General features: G+C 43.3%; 1 protein-coding gene across 2 annotated transcripts in view; it reads left to right on the top strand.

The window, feature by feature from the left end:
- Positions 1-698: 698 nt before the first annotated feature.
- The window catches only part of ccdc102a (coiled-coil domain containing 102A), a 46762-nt gene continuing 30159 nt past the window's right edge, over positions 699-17301 (top strand). The window contains exon 1 of one of the 2 annotated variants that reach the window (XM_068576272.1): positions 699-919. The gene's annotated coding sequence lies outside the window, so the exon portion shown is untranslated. Of the gene's footprint in view, positions 920-988; positions 1145-17301 lie in introns of those variants that run through there. The other variant, XM_068576279.1, reaches the window with a different exon arrangement.

The following is a 17301-nucleotide window of genomic DNA, read 5'->3' as shown; positions in this document are numbered from 1 at the left end:
TTAAAGGATCAGGGTGAACGGGACATCCCTTGTTTTCAGTAAATAGTTTGTGTTCAATGATCAGTGAGCCAGTGTCACGAGTCATAAATATGTTTTGAAAAAAAATGCTTCCAAAGATATTCATCATAAAAGAAAACAGATTTCACATTTTTTTAAGTGACATAAATATGCATCAAAAGTATGAACGGTGTTACATTGTATAACTGTTAAAATATATTTGGCTGATGTAAAAACATATCTTTAATTAAACCTTCATTGAATCAAGCTGTCTAATTGAGATTAAGACCTAAAAAACACAATTCGCAAAACAGAAACAACAACAACAATGTTAAAGCTGTGGCGTACAACTCTAGTTTGAAGCCAGATAATTCCATACTTTTTTGGATATCTGAGGAATCTTCGGTATCTCCGGTATCTTCGGTATCTCCGGTATCGCCGGTCTAACGGTAGTTGTCACTCTGTCCCGCAGCCTCAGGTGAAGACGCGATGGAGAGAGATCACATTCCACCAGCTCTTCTCCCGGCGCTGTAGTAAATTCAACTGGGAGGGCTTCACCCCGCCAACCAATGAGCGCCCGTCTGTGTGTTGGAAACGGAAGCCGATTGGCTGAAGGCCGGACATCCTCGTCATATCGACAGCCGATTGGTCGGACAGATTTTCCGTAAGCGCTCGCGACCCGCCCGTTTTCTCTCCTCCGCGAGGACGACGTTTTTTTTTCTTCTTCTTTTTACATCCAGAACACAGTGGAGGAAAAAAAAAGAAGCAGAAAGAAAGAGAGAGAGAGAGCAGCTAGCAGACTGAGGTTCGGCTGCTGGAAGAAAAAGAAAAGAAAAGAGGGGAACCTTCTGCAGGTCTGCCGGGATTAAGACACGTATTCCAGGCGGACATAAGAACCGTCTCCACCGGGGCTTCCTCTACGGTACGTTCTCCTCTGCGTTTGTTGTCACCGCCGCCGATAGTTTGACTGAGTCCGCTGCTTCAAAGACACACTGGTGTCAAATGACACGAGAATCATCTCGTTCTTCCTATTTTCTCCCCACAAGCAACGGCATTTTGTGTTTTAACAACCAACGGACAGAGAGCCGCGCGTGTCGGGAGGAGATAGTTGGGTCTTTCTCCGCTGCTTTATCCGTGACGTCTCCCGGTATGTCTGACACATTGTTGATACAAAGAAAAAGGCACTTTTGACTGTTGCAGTCGCTTTAAAGTTCACACTGGGTTGTTTCTTCTTCTTCTCTTCCCTCGTATCTTATTTACTTTTTTAAATGTTTAGCTCGTTTGTTGTTGTTGTAAATGTGTAACTACCTGCAATAAGGGGAAAATGGCTGAGTTCCAGAAAAGCAGCCTGTACCAAAGTGGGGGAACCCCTTTCTGGTCAGATTGGCTCCTCCAGAAATCCTGACTATATGAATGTCCCAGCTGCCTAAATCATAAGAGACAATACAAAACACACACACACACACACACACACACACACACACACACACACACACATATATATATATATTTACAGTTGTTCATACAGAACAACTGTAACCCCAATGGCTTCACCGAAGGATGCATTTACCCGTAGCTGCAGAGCCCAGAAGATGTCACTAAGGGAAACCCCAGTGAACCACCTGTACTTGTTGTTGAGCACTGAGACGTGGTCTTCTTGTGCTGTGTCGTGGTCGTGTTGGGGTCAGCCTCACGTGGATTGTGTCACAAAGGAATAGTGGCAGGGTTCAGCCCAGCAAGGTGTGTGTAACGTTCCAGTCGCAGGGCGAGGCGTCTTGCAAGACCTCCACGGGAAGGGCCATTGTGAAAAACTGTGGCACCATCGTCTCGTATTTCAGTTCACGCTCTGAGTGGCAGATTGTATCAGCGGCAGGTAATCACCGTTGATCTCCACAAGTCGGCTAAAGTAAACGTTGTTGCCGTTGCGTTGTCAAAGATCATTCGCAAGACATATGAAATGTCACTCGGTAATAGGCATCTGCAAGACCAGAGTGGTGGTGACTCTTCTCCAGAGAAGGGATCCAGCGGAAGTCTCCCAGTTAAACTTCTATACATATCATATCAGTATTATGAAGCGGTAGGAACACGGTATGCACAGAGAGCAGGTTGCCTGAATGAGTTTCATGAGGTCTTGGGTTCTCGGGGAGCAAACTTTTCAAGTTTTATAACTTGATTTACTTGTAGATAATGAAAACATTTGGTACATTTGAGAAGAGGGGGATGGAAAAGTATTGAATAAATGCTCCAACTCCACATCTTCATATCGGTCGTAGTGAACATTTTGAAACGATACTCAGCCCTTTATGGAGGGTATGGCGCTTTCCCCTTACTGTAATGAGCAATGACTAAAAAAAAGCAAAGTACAAAACCAATATAAAATTGAGCCAAAAGTGTGTCAGCATTCTTCTCAAATTAAAGCTGAAACGATTGGTCGATTAATTAACTGTCAAGCGACAGAAAGCTTTTGATTATCAAGCCAAAAGACAGAGCCAACATTGGATCGTTCGTTGGCCTTACTTTGGGATTAAAGGGACAGAACATTGAAATGTTTCCTCTTAACTTTGGTGTGATTTGTCTAGTTTTGGAATTATCAACATTGTCTTTTAACCATTGTTCCTACATGAAAGGGCTCCCAACAGGTCTGTGGATCATCTTTAGTGACCCCATCATTTCAGGAAAGAGACAATTGTTTTTTTTTAAAACTTTAAGCAACACACAGTTCCGTTATATTGTTTATTGAAAAGGTAGACATCTCCGTGGCCCCGTACTTCTAATACTTCAACAAAACAATCTAGACAGATTCGGTATTGTTCAGATTTTGAGTTTGGGCCACAGACCAAATGACTAATCTATAATGAAGATAATCAGCAGTCGCAGTCCTCCCTTCAGTTCGCATTTCACATCAAATCCTGAGGCCTTGTAACATTTTGGCTCTGCAATAAAACAAAAGAGAAAAAAAGAATAAACAATTACAGGAAGTCCCACACTTTTCCAGTTTGTCAGACCCCTAAATAAATGCAAGTACCAATCTCCCATTTCAGAACAATTCACCCCAACCACTCCCGTCTGAACAGAGTCGTCTGTTTGTGCCTCGCATTCCAGCAACAGGAGAATAAGCATTTGTTTTGATATTTCGCTATTGCAACATTCCGGGTGGTCTCGAGCACGGATCGTGATTGTCGCTCTTCTCGTGTAGTTGTCGCCCCCCACCCCCGCTGCATCGGCCCAGCAGACCAACCGTCTCCGCTGCGGAGCTTCTGTACATATTTGCAGCGACCACAGAGAAAAAGGGCCGGCACCTCAGCGAGAGTGGAGACCCGCTTCCTGGGCGATCGAGTGGTGCAGAACCTTTTGCATCTTGTTTTTTTGTGTGGAAGTGGTACAAACTCTCAAGTGTCAGTGAATCATCTCCAAACCGCATGAAGGAATGGAGAACAGGCTCAGCACGCAAGGAGAATCAAACAAACAGAAATATAACAGGAGGCAGGTGGAAGGGACTTTAACCTGTTCAAATCTGTGGAACCAATGTTGTCTCTAGACCTCCGTTTCCCTGTTTGAGTTGTCGTAGGAACCCAAAATTAATTCCAATACTTGTGTTTATTGTATGTATTTGTTCAGCAAAGTCTTGTAAAAAAATGTATATCTGCAAAAAAAAAAAAATTGATAATAACTATGAACATCCAGCATGATATGAGCCAGATTCCCCAAAAATGCCTCCTAAAGCGGTCAATAAGACACCTTTTTGAAAAGATTAGGACCTAAAGAACCAGAATCTGCAACTAAAATCACAATAAAACAATGTCTTGGCCTGTTAGGAAGGAGTTTCAGTCAAAAAACTGTGTCGTTTGGTTCAAAAATGGAAAAATATTACGTATTTTATTCCAAAAGATTGCCTAAATGGGGCATGTTGGGACTTAAAATTGGCGTGGGAGGATTTTCGCGCACGGTTTCCAAAAGGTTAAAGGACACTTTAAGGGGCGCCGCCTCAAAGTGTCCTTCATGGTCGCGCACAGCCGCCGGCACCATCTGTGTTACTGCGTTTCCGCGCCGTTGTTGGTGTGACGGCCCCAGTCAGCCTTCGCTTTCCTCTCCTCATCGTCACCCTCTCTCTCTCTCACACACACACACACACACACACACACACACACACACACACACACACAGACACACACACACACACACACACACACACACACACACCTGTCCTCTGTTTGACTCAATCCGGTCTGCTTTATTCGCCTTGAAATGTTAAAAAAAGAAAAAACAGAAGCCACCCGTCTCTCTCGTAAAACCTGCACGCGCGTTTCACCGCCGTGGACGACGCACGCGCATGCTGCAAGGGATGACTTCTGTGTGTGGTCGTCATGGAAACAACGCCTCTCTGAAAGCAAAAGACAAGAGCAAGAGCCATGTGCTCCTGGTTCAGACACCATGTCTGGTCTGTGTGTTTTTTTGTCTTTGAGATAGACTGTTTATGTGTAAACTGGGCTCCACTGATCGATATTTTGAGAGCTAATGAGCCGATACATCGAAGAAGAAAGGTAAGGATCGGTTATTGTGGTTTGAGAAGCTAACATGCCTCCTAAAGTATGTCATTATTCCTCCACGTCGGCGTTATGCTTCTCAAATTTTGAATCAACCTGAACTCAAGGAGAGACTGATTCAGAGTTCGGTGCTCGAAGCTCAATGTGAAACCTCACGAAACCCGTTCTATTCTTGGCCAGAACTAGAGCATTCAAACGCTAATCACGACAATTTCACACAAATCTGTCACTAATAAAAGAAAAATAAAACAAAATCACGGTGATAACTTCTTGTCGTTTGTTCAAACTGTACAAATCCCAAAGACATGCCGCTTTCAATCATGTAAAAAACTAAAAAAAAGCATAAAATTCCTCACATCGGTGGAGCTGCGACGGTATCGCTGCGTGTTGAATACCAGTCCTTTGTGAACACAGACCATGCTTGTTTTTACAGGGATTTTTTTTTCAGATTTGGCAAACTATAGTCGGGGGGTTGGTCTCTCCAGTTTGTGTCCCGTGTCAGTCCGGCAGTCCTTTTGTTTGTCTGTCTTCCTGTCTGGGACATCCACATCCTCTAATTTGTTCGCTCCGCCCGCTGCCACTCAGGGCGAAACCAGAGGACCCGAGTCTTTCTGCCTCCTCTGCCTCGGTCTGCTCCAACGCGTCCCTTAAGTCCCATCGCGTCAACCTTTTCCCACTCAAACGGTGTCTTCATGTCTGCGTCTGCATCAGGAAGTGCATTTTCACTAATTGGGAGACCAGAAATGTGCAGTCGAGAGCCGCGGCGCCGTGGTAGGAAGTGGAATGCTGTCATATTTGCTCAGTGAGGAGCAGCTGGTCAGTGACTGGCAGCCAGCGTGCCAGGCCGACAGTGTACCTTCAGTCACCCCCGAGCTGCTCCCAACACATTCCAATCCCCCTCACACTGTTTGCTCTCCTCTCGGCATCCAGGCCACCTCGCTCTCTCTTTTTTCTCGCTTCTTTTTAAGAAGACCTACCTCGGGTTCACACGCTCTCGTAATCGCGGTCCAGCAAGCGGGGGGGCTTTGGCTGCGTAAGTGGTCGTGGGCGCTTGATCAGATAAGTTCACAGTTAATTACAATCCCTCCTCTTCAATTGCGGAGGTTAGTTCATGGTAATCTGCAGTATCTACAGTCTATGGTCAGATCTATGAGTGACACTCTTTATTTTTGGAAGATAACGTATCTGTTTCTATTCATCTGCATTAGAGAAAGCCAAAGGTCCCACAAACTAGCGCAGCGGATCCCTACAAAATACCAGCTGATGTATCCTCTATGGGAGAGGATTAGGGATGTATACAATTTTTTATATGAGTTATGTTTTTAATCTTAGAAAGAACTCAGGACTCAGTCGCCCTAATCCTCTTCTATAACATTGCCAATTAATATATCTCTCTCTGTCGACTGTGCCAGTTGTCCTGTGAGCTGACGTGACCCTGGGTCACACGCCCAGCGTTAGCGAACCGGTGTAAATGCATATAAAACTCCTGTGGCATGGAGGGTTTATCAAGCTAAATAAAAAACACAGAGCTGCAGGGTGAGGGAAGGCGGCGTGTCATTCTTTGGAGGAGGGAGTGTGTGTGTCTATGTTTAGCTGTTTGTTTAGGACTTGGTAATTATGGCTGGCAGCAGAGGTTGAGTTAGAGCAAGCAGAGGAATGCCTTTGGTCCGCTCCTGTCACTGGAACTTTTTTTCTTCCCCAAATGCATTCAAACTGTGCGTTCGTGCGTTTTCTCATGACGTGATTCTCGCTGAGAGCGAGACTGCTCGCGTGTTTGCGTGCGTGATTTTTAAAAAAAGTATACGCTCTCCTACCAGGCTCCTGAACTAGGCAGTAGTCATAACTTCACCTGTAACACACACGCAACAAACGCACACGCATGCAGACAGACTTCCTGTTGCAGTGGAACCGTCGGATGACATCATCATCGGCTACTTCTGGTGGCCTCCAAGTTATCTGTCTTCCAGATGTAGAGAATAGGAGCAGCAGATGGCCGACTGGTGGGGTTGACCCCCACCACATCTGTTTTTTTAGGCCTAGTTTTGGTTGGACAAAAGGACAGATTCATACTCCTACTATGTTTTGTTTTACTGATATTTGGAGTTGATATTCAATGAAATTCCCGCCCAAAATTCTAACTATTCTTTTTTGTTGTTGTAAATTTGCAACCAGAAATGATTTCCTGCTCATTCTCAGTAATGCTTCGTAAAACGTGACAGAACTGCCCATCACAATTTGTCTCGGGCTTGCCATCGAGTGTGTTGCTCGGCTTCAGACCAACTCTGCCACTGAATTCCCTGTTTTTGGTCTTAATCTGCACTTTCATCATCAGCGGCGTCCGAGCTGGAACCTCTCGCTGTATCTCCCTCTCAACCAGCCTCCTCCTCCTTTCCTCATTTTGCTCTTCAATATAATCATCTGTGGACCGAAGAATCATTTACAAAACACAGACTGTTGTGTACGCGGGCATCACGCGCTGTGCGTAGGCCATCATGTGCCGTAAGGGGAGGGCGCCCCATGATGACAATTATCAATGCAATCTCATAAATGCGGTCGCAATCGGTCGCAGTATGGAGCTGTGTGTTTGTTGCGCTATCAGACCAACATTCCCAGAACTGCACAGTCAGTTAAAACTCTCCAGGAGCGAGGTGATGTCTTTTAAACGCGTCGTAAAGGTGCAACATCTGCATTTTGTGTGGAAATGAGCCTTGAGAGGAAAGTTTGTTTCGTAAAGCAGAACGTGCAGAGATAACATCAAAGGTTTTCTTTACGTTCGATATTGTTTTAGTTGCATGATTTTATTTTGCTTTGTATCATTTGTTTTCAGTCCAGTCAAATGTTTACATCTGGGAGCAATTTATTTGAGAGTATCCCAAACCAATCAGTAAGTGTTTATGAAATCTTTATAAGCTGAAAAAGTTAATAGTATTTTAATTTAGTGCAGTTTTTACCATCCATGTAAAGATGCACTTTACGGTTCCTTCAATAGATCACCTTTAGCTAAACATCTACTAAACAAGCTTAGTAATAGTGTTTGATGTCAATTCAAACCAGATTTATTTTGAGTTTAGATGGTCTGATTTAAATTGTGTTCCACGTTTAGTCTTATTATCTACCCACAATCTTCTTCGTTGCCGGTGTTTTGGTACATTTTGCAAAAAGAAACAAAACATAAGTTGAAAGAAGTGTTAAGTAAAGAGGTCAAAATGAAAACCCAAAGTATGGTTTACATGTTGTACCACTGTGTCATTTGTAAGTACCTTCATCATTTCGGAAATTGTCAAAGGCTTTTGCCGAGTTCAACTGTTCTGACAGGAACATGAACATAGCATCTCTGATTCATTAATCAACAATCGATGAAGCAGCCCCTCAAAAACAAGCTTAAAATCAACAAGCCTCTGTTTTTAAGGTCTATTTTACAAGTTCCTCAATTTGACTGTGCCTGTTAAACCTTTGCCTGTGGTTAGTGGGTAAAGTCTTTACAAGTTCCTTGCGTCACTATTGCAGTCCTGACTGCTGACTTTATGCAGATCAAAGATACAGAAATGGTCCATTTTACATGGATATATTTCTAGACCTTTTATTGGAGTCCGCTCCCTCTCGGTAGCCTGACTTGGCTGTTGGCCTCAACCAGATAATGGTAACTGGCGCCAGCAGGGAGGATGTGTCGTGGCCTGTGGCATGCTTCTTTTTTTTCCTGGGCTTTTAATGTGCCGAATCTGAGGATCTATATCAGGGCCGATCAGTATTTGAATGGATCCGTGCCGGTGAAGATGTTAAAGCCGATCACAATCCAACTCTTTCCATACAGAACTCTACCGCGTTTTGTCTGTGCCGCTCATCTCAATGACAAACATTGATCCTCCACACCAATTCAGACACCGAGGATGTCAAAAATGTATCGATTCCCCAGCGTCGGACTCGACACTAATCATCACAAGCTAAAAAACATGTAGAAAACATCGAAGAAGCGCCTTCTCATTTTCAGAACCTGCATTCCTTTTAATAGCCAATCAGCGAGTCTGATTGCATCAAAGACTTTAGTTATTCCCTCAGTAAACATTGTAAACCTGACTTTATGGCCTCAATCTCTAGTTTCACGTCTTCTTCAATACAGCATGAACGGCAATTAATATCTCTCTCCATCTATAAAAGCAGGGTTACGGATTGTATACTTAAGCGAATACATTTAGTATTTTTTTGTCCCAGGACCTCCAGTGTAGGGAGGAAGTAGCTTGTACAAAGTGATGAAGTGGTATAGTGGTTATTTCCAAGTTTCACACATATATTTGATCAACATTAAGGTTGGATCGGACAATTTTATAGGCCTCTGATTGGGATTTGGGGGAAAAAAGATCATGTAAAGATGGAATGTTCCCTCCAAAAAATGGAGAACGTTAAACTGCATCTGCTGAGGAAGAACGGCTACAATTATATATGCCAGGGTGCGTTTGTTTTGTCTGTTTTTGAAGAAAGGCTCAGGCATTGTCTCCATTTGGAGCGGTGAATACCATGGGTCTGCACCGAAACCCATGGTCCTTGCCTTATGAAGGTACAAAGTAGTGTGTGTGTGTGCGTGTGTGTGTGTGTGGAGTGGACCGCCCCCCCTTCAACTCCCCCACCTGGGCTCACAGACAGATTTACTCGGCTTTAACGCTCAATTGCACCTGCTGTTGCTCAGACGACACCAAACCCACGTGCGTCTGTGGGGTATCACAGAAACAAAGGTCATATCAGGTTCTCTAATCCATCTCCGCTCCAATAACACGCCTGTAAAGAGCGCTCTTATCTCAGTCTTTATGGCTTTAACCGACAACTGTCTACATTGCAACAGAAGGAACAAACAGGTTACACTGCTGTGGAGCATGAAAGTTATGACATTAACACCATTTTATTGATTAAGACCACTTGCCCTGAAATGTGTATTCTGTTTTCAAGATGTATCATTTCATTTTCATTGATTAGAAACCTTAAGTTTGGATCGCATCAGGATTCCAAGTCGGAGAAAGTCATTTTAAGGATTTAGTCCGGTTGAGTTAAGTTTGATCTGACTTGGAACCAGTTGCAGGTTCAGAGTATATCTGTTGCCGCTCATTGCCAAGTTGTATCTCAAGTGTGTCCTATTCCCTTACTAGTATTAAGCAACGTTTCTCTAAGAGCTTCATGGTGTGGTAAAGTTTTGTTTAATAAACTAAGCTTAATGATTGCGCCATGTGTTAGCGTAGGTAAACAGAGTTTTGGCTTGTGAGAAACTTGACATTTTGTCTGCAAAATGCAAGAAAATATAACTTAATGGCAGAATTTAACTTAACACATGAGCTCTATTTCCTCCCACAAACACAGCGTAAAAGAATCCTGTTTATATATTTGTTCATTTCCGTCCTTTTATTCCACTTCTTAAGACAAAATGTAAAAGGCATGAAGGCCATAATCGGCATAATTGTGTTTGTGCAGGTGATTTTCTTTACCTTTTAGTGCCCACCCAGCTCCAAAGTCCAAAATGGATATGCAAAAGGTCAGGTTGAATGGTGACGTACAAACCTCAGTGGACGGGGAACAGGCAAAAGGAGGTGTTTGCTGTTAGTTCATAAGAATGTATATATTACACGACGTGGCTGCATTAAGATCTGAGTTTGGCCGACAGAACTCAGTATGCGTTAAATGTCGTGATTCAGAATACGATTCGAATGAACGGTCTTGAGCGCGACGTGTGAATGTCAGCAGCTCAGAGAGGCCGTGTCTCCTGTGATGTACGACTCGGGCCTGACCTCTCCTCCTCACCTGCCCGACGCTTAATTAACCTCAAAGCACCGTGTAATTAATGGCCCCTTAGGGGGCCCTTCCGCCCTCATCTGCACACTCAGCATGACAGCAGGCTTTATGTGTTTACAACCCATAAAGTAAATCCTTCTCAAACTCCTCTGTCTGCAGCTTTCTGCGCGTCTCTAAGCTAACCTGCGGCTAGCCGCGCAACGGATCATAAAGCTCACGGTCCAGATCGCATCACACGGACCAGGGTCACGGATCGAATCACCGATCGAATCAGCACGAAGGAAAAAAGGGAGCAAATATGACTTTTCGAGACATCTGATCCGTGTCTTTGGCCAACAATACTAATGGCCGATTATGAAGATATTGGCAGATACAGATCCATTTGAGGTTTGATTATGACGCTCGTCAAACCGGCCTTTTACGTTGTTGTAGTAATCTGTAGGGTTTATTACTTCATAAAAACATATTTCAAATGATATCGCAAATTGAAGATTGTATTTTTATTGATGAAAACAAATCTTGTCATTGGTCGTTTTAATTATGTATTATATGCTGCTAAGAGCTAGTTGTAGTGTTTAACGACTCATAATTCATCTCTAATTTTCAAGTCTAATGTTCCTCACCAACACTACATTTTACAAGTTCTCTATTTCAATGAACAGAGCCTGAACGCATCATAATGTAACAAAACAGAGTTCATTGGCCGTTAGCGTTGTTGCTAACATTACTAGCTCTCCTGTCAAATTTACCAGAGATTGGTTGTTTACAATAGGACATCAGAGATCGCATATTTTACTGAATATTGATAGATAACGATTGTCAGCAAAAACTTATTTCACACTGTGATGGCTAACATTAAAACTGTGTAATTAATCCACGTTCCAGTGGCAGTAAATGCAACACGTGATCATCTATATATATAGGGCCGGCGATAATGTGCTAACAGCAGGGCTCTGGCTATGTACTGACGCAGAGTACATCTGCACATGTGCTTCTGGAGACTGTCAAAGCTTCCGTTTCCCTGCTGGAAAGACAAGCTGTATTCCACATCACATGCTTTGTATGCATACTGCAGCTGTTCTTACAGAGTACATACTGTTGCATGTACATGCATGCATGCACATGCATTCAGTTGGGACGTACTACTTCCTCATAAGATGGCACGAGGGACTTTGACCCTCTTTGAACCTCTTGCTCATATTTCTCGTGCAAACCAAGAAAAGCATGCCGCTAGCATACTACAAAGTGGTGTAGTAAAACATCCTGGTGTATTCTAACTAGCATTTGGTTCATATTTCTGGGACGTATTAAATAACTTTTCCGGCACACTGAACAATCTGTTTGTATCTCGTAACGTGCAGACAGTCTGCTGCTCTCGGTTGCTATCCTGGTCACACTGAGCCGTGATCGAGGAGACAGTGTCACATGCCTCCCCGACTCCCTTGAGCGTTTTTCCTTACGTGTCACTGTCTCCTCGATTCCTTTCCTCGGCGAGGAAGAGACGCTTGGAGGAGGAGAAGCAGTCGAGGCGACGGGGCATTTACCAAAATGGCGATTACAGTCGCATCCATTTGCATAGTCTTGATTGATATTGAGACAATGCATGATGTATATTGTCCATTGTTTCCTGGTTGCAGGAGGAGAAGATATTAGGTCTTTCACACACTCGCATTCCCCCTTTTTGAAGCCCTTTAAGTCGTTGCATAAGCTTGTGTGTGTGTGTGTGTGTGTGTGTGTGTGTGTGTGTGTGTGTGTGTGTGTGTGTGTGTGTTGCAGTGTAAGCTTGTTTGGCTGATTGGCTTGCATTTAAAAAGTGGTTTGATCCCCATTAGAGCCCGTTAACCCTCTCTATCCCGCTGTTCCACACTGGGCTTTGTGTCACACGGGCTGTGAACTCTGCTTCCTTGTGGGAAACGATTAGCGCCAGACTAATTCCTGGTCATCTCAGGCTACTCAGACGGTATTAGACCAGAGCCTAAAAGTCACAGTATCAGTCAAGGCAAAGTATGGCTGTTTAAAAAATGAAAAAATGTCCATGGAATAGTCACATGCTCAAAGTGTTAGTCTGCAAGATCATCCTCCACTTTTTGGTACTGTTGTTTTTTAGAGCCTAGTCATTTTAGAAAGTGAAATGCAATAGGTTTATACAAAAAGCCAAGAGGGCATTACAATGATATTCTTATTTGTATGTAAAGATTGCATCATAGAGTGAGCTTTAATAGTTAAAAAAAACAAAAGAAAAGAATATTTAAAATGATGAATACTTTTCCTTACTGATGACATGTTTTAGCAAACCAAGCAGTAGTCTGGATTTTGTTTATGTATTTGTGTTTTTTGCCATGAATGACTAGCAGATTTTTTATTTGTTTGTTTTGTTATATAATAAATACAAGAAGCGAGGAGTACAGCCCAGACATGCCAGTATACCTTCGCCCAGTCGATGTGAAGTTTCATTGTAGAGGTCTTTCATCTCTTTTTATGCCCCGATATCTCTTTCCATCTGTGTTCTGTAATGTCATCATCGTCTCCTCAGCAGCTTCAGTGAAGAAGAAGAAGAAGAAGAAGAAGAAGAAGAGCTGGGTCTATTTACCAAATTGTACACATTATGCAAACCTCTCTTCTCTTTTTGCCTCTTTTTTCAGCGCGAGAAGCTTTGAAGCTGCTGTGCCCTGCAGAAATGCAGTTTTTTCTTCTCAACCTGCTTCCTCAACGTCGGAGGCATGTAGAAAAAGCATCACTAATCTCACGTTATAATGATGATGAGAACGATGAAGGTGACAGTGAGAGGATAAACGATGGTGCATAGATAACTTGTGTTTGATAAAAAATACAGTCGGTGTGGCCATTATGTTTCGGGCTGCACACTTAATCACATATTTAGCGCTTCCCACAACTAAATCAGCTCATAGATTACGACGTTGGCGCTTAGCAGGATGTGGCGTTACATGGAAGTGAAACAGTGCTCTGGTTATTTTGATGGAAGAATGCAATGAAATTATGTTTTGTCCCTTTTTAAAATCGATGAATGATTGCGATAAATAAACATGCTCTCAATATTGATCAACAATGATGGCGATTAGCGGTGTCACAGACCGTAGTTGATCCATGGTAGCTCTTAGAGATGGGTTTGAAGGAATCCAGTGGACTGTTTGTGGACGCAAACTTTACTAAATTACTTTTCTACATTTTTTCGGGGTGGAAATATGCCTGTTGACAGCATCCAATCCAAGGGCGGCTCACATGCCCCAAACTGTAAAGATAGAGTTGTGGAAAGTGTCTCCCTGTCTTCAGGCCACCATCTATCCTCCTCCTCCTCCTCCTCCTCCTGCATCAGCTGACGTCACCTCCCCCATTCATCCTCTCCTCACTCCTCTCTGTCTATCTAGGTCCTATTGAATAAATGATGGCAATGTGATACCTCACCAGCTGCCTGTGCTGAGCTGGACACTCTGACACACTGACACTACCTAAGCACAAGGACAAAACACACACACACACACACATGCACACACACACATGCACACACACACACACACAGTCTTGCTGTCTCTGTCGCTTGCTTTCATAGAACTACGCAAAAAGTTGCAGATTTGTAATTCTGACTCACAAACACACCCTGAGCAGAGTGCAGCTCATGTTTGAGTTTGTGTGCGTTTCTATTGGCATGAAGGGCGTATGCTGTGTGCGACCATGTGGTGTGTGTGTGTGTGTGTGTGTGTGTGTGGGACCGGTGGAGTCATGCTTCAGGAATGTTCTGTATAATTTGCTACACTGGAGCCTCTCGCTGCACCTGGGGCCCCATGGGAGATGAAGTTCTCTTGTTATATTTTCTCCCCGCAGACGTTTATGAAGACGCAGTGTGTGTGTGTTTCATCGAGCAAAGCATGCAAAGACCGTAGCTTCCAAAGTCGGACAGTCAGTGTTTAGAGTCTCACAGACAATTTAATAAGGTTGTGAAGACTCTCTTGTTTACCTGCTAACAAGCTGACTTTGCTGTTTGCTGTTAGCTGTTTGCTGCGGTCATAGGTATGTGGCGGGTAAATAACAGCTCATCTGATTAAAAGCTTTGAGACTACTTGGCATTGTTTGCCCAGTGGCACTACATAGAGACGGCGAAGTCGCCGTTTTTAAAAAACAGATCATTTTGTTGTCTGTTTTCACAGTTTTACAATAAACTGAAACTTTCTTGACGTGCTTTAAAACAAGATTAAAAACATTTGTCTCTAACCGTTGACTACCGTACATATGGCATGGTTGCCATCCCTTAGTTACAAAGCTCTCAGCATCCTTCTTTCGTTTTGTTTTAGCCGGCTACCGGCGCGGCACGTTGGATTTATCATCTTGGATTTTTTCACCGACATTCAAGATCCCCACTGACTTTGATGATTCCATTAAAATTTCCTGCAGCACCACCAGCAGGTCCAAAACACACATCCAATACTTTTGCTTCATGTCTGCATGTCTAATGACATTCCCAGAAGCCTCAACGGCAACCTAATCTACAAAGAAACCGTCATTAATTATATTTAAAATGCTGTTCTTGGAATAGAAATAGCCCAATCTGTGTGTCTGTTTTTGCCTTTAAAATATAACTAGACCCCCGATTCAGAGGAAATAGACGCTGAGCCAACTTCATTAACTAAAATGGACTTTGGACCACTTGAGTAAGTGAAAGTCTTAGACAGTTACGTACCTGAGCCAAATGACGTGAAAGAATGTTTCTTTTAAAACTTACCCAGACCTTGGCCAAAAATGTAATGGCAAGATATATAAAATTACCCCATTAGCATCCAGAGTCTGGATACTAGCACCATTAGAGCCACCAACTGTTTTGCTCATCGATTTATTGTTTCACTCGTTTTTCAAGCAAAGATGTCAAACATTTTCCATCCTTCTTTGTTATAAATGTTAGTTAAAGAAAAATCTTTAGGTGTGTAACGGTTGGTGGGACAATAAAAAGCAATTTCAAGGCACTACTCAAGGCACAGAAATGTGACCCAGTCCAGTGTGAGAAACAGATGCATGTGTTTTAAGACAGGATCTTATCATCCAGCTTGACATTTAAAAGGTAAAAGTTGTGTTCAATATACAAAGTAATGCACTAGGCGGCATTTTGTCCGATTGCTGCTCCTGTTAATTCAACAAAAAGGTTCAACTTGTCGTCTGTGAAGACGATGCGACTATCAGAGGGCGACTTTTCTGGTTGCAAAAAAGATTTAGATTGTATAGAAGTCTATGAGAAAATGACTCTACTTCTCTCTTGATTTATTACCTCAGTAAACACAGTAAACATGAGTTTATGATCTCTAATCTCTAGTTTTAAGTCTTCTTCAATACAGCATGACGTTCATTTAGTAAATGATGGTCCATTTAGAGTCAAACAGGCCATAAAGCAGGGTCTGCTTTAGATTTGCAGGTCGCTGTCGCTACCAGAGCGAATACAGCGTCTCTATGTCGCTCCTCCACATTGCAAACACTTCTGTTCATTGGTTGCAAAAAGCAGCAATGGCCTAATCGTCAAACTCAAGGCTTCAAAAAGTGTAGTTCACAAACCGAAGGGGGACGTCACAATAACTACGTCCGCCTCCTACTATACGCGGTCCATGAGCGAGACTGGATAATTAGCGGATCACAGCTGGGACATTTCTTCAGGTGCTCCTCTGTAAATTGTGCAGCATTGGAGTGAGTTACGATCGAGGCCCTGCCAGTTCCATTTTCTCACAGCTGAAATATCTCTGATCTTTTCCTTTGATAGCGTAATTAGGACAATCGTGCCTGACGAGGCGTCTCACATGGCAGACTGTTTACAAGCCCACATATATAGATTTCTTCCTGTGAAAGATTCAGTTATTTCAGTTGGGAAGAAAAAATGAAAAAATCTCCCGTTCTCCTTTGATGTTTGTAAATCTCCCACTGGCTCTGTTTCAAGAACTCTCCACGACTTGGAAAGAGAAGAGGTTTGATGTAGAAGTTTTGGAGCCAGAGCTGAAATGATTAAGATTGCATCCGAGGCAAAGAATTGTACCGTCAGCCATTTTTTATATCATGGAGCGGCTTCTAGAGGCTTTGTCCTGCACATCCAAAGAAGCTGCAAATGACAGATCCAGGGACGAGTGTTTTTGCAGTGACTTCAGACTTCTTGGATGTTGGCTTATTGTCTTTGTGAGTCACTTGTTTCCGTCATTTTTAGGCTGTTTCAAAGTATCAGAGACTGTATGTTCTCAATTAGGTGCAGTTCATGGATCATCTTCAATGTAGGTCGTCTCACATGTGCCGTGTGTTTTTTCTCTGGTGTCGTAAGCCACTAACTCAGTCCGGACCCTGAGTCGGTGGGAAAAAAAGAGGAGCGTGGTTCCCTTCGATGACGATACAAATGGAAAACACTGGAAAATGATCACAGCGACCCAAGTGAGGGCCGCGGTGAGACCTCCAGCAAAGATCGATTCAACTTCATGTAACCACGGTGGGTCTATCGAGACTCCAGCTATTTAATGGCAGACATGGAAAATGAGAACGTGCGACAGGTTTGAGTCGATTCCCCAGCATTGCATCTCCTGAGATACACATCTCAAAGTTGATGCTAAAAACAGTTGTCAAAAATGCTATTCATACTTACATGACACCATAAGCTAACTAGCCCCGAGAGACGCAGCACTGCAATCCCTTCTTCTCGTATCGTCTGCACTGATACAACTCTGCGTCGTTCAGACTCAATCTCACGAGAGGACAAGCGTTGAACTGCGGAGCCGGCGTCCGATAAAACGCTTTCATCTGCATGAACCGAGCTGTGATGGGGATCCACATTTACTTTGTAAACTGCCATTGAAACCTAACAGCGGGAGCTCTTGCAGCGTTGACCCAACGTTTCAGCTGCCCGTGAGTCAGATACAAAGTGTGATTCTTATTTTCTTTCTTCTTTCTTTGAACCCGACAAGCCCCCACCGAGCCAGCGAGTTCTCCAGAGCTGGTTCTCATTTAGAGCAAAAGA

Source organism: Clinocottus analis, unplaced genomic scaffold (assembly GCF_023055335.1).
Source record: "Clinocottus analis isolate CAN_PGR_092001 unplaced genomic scaffold, fCliAna1.0.p SCAF_1, whole genome shotgun sequence".
NCBI classification, from domain to species: Eukaryota; Metazoa; Chordata; class Actinopteri; order Perciformes; family Cottidae; genus Clinocottus; species Clinocottus analis.
This window is presented reverse-complemented; position numbering and strand designations above follow the sequence as displayed.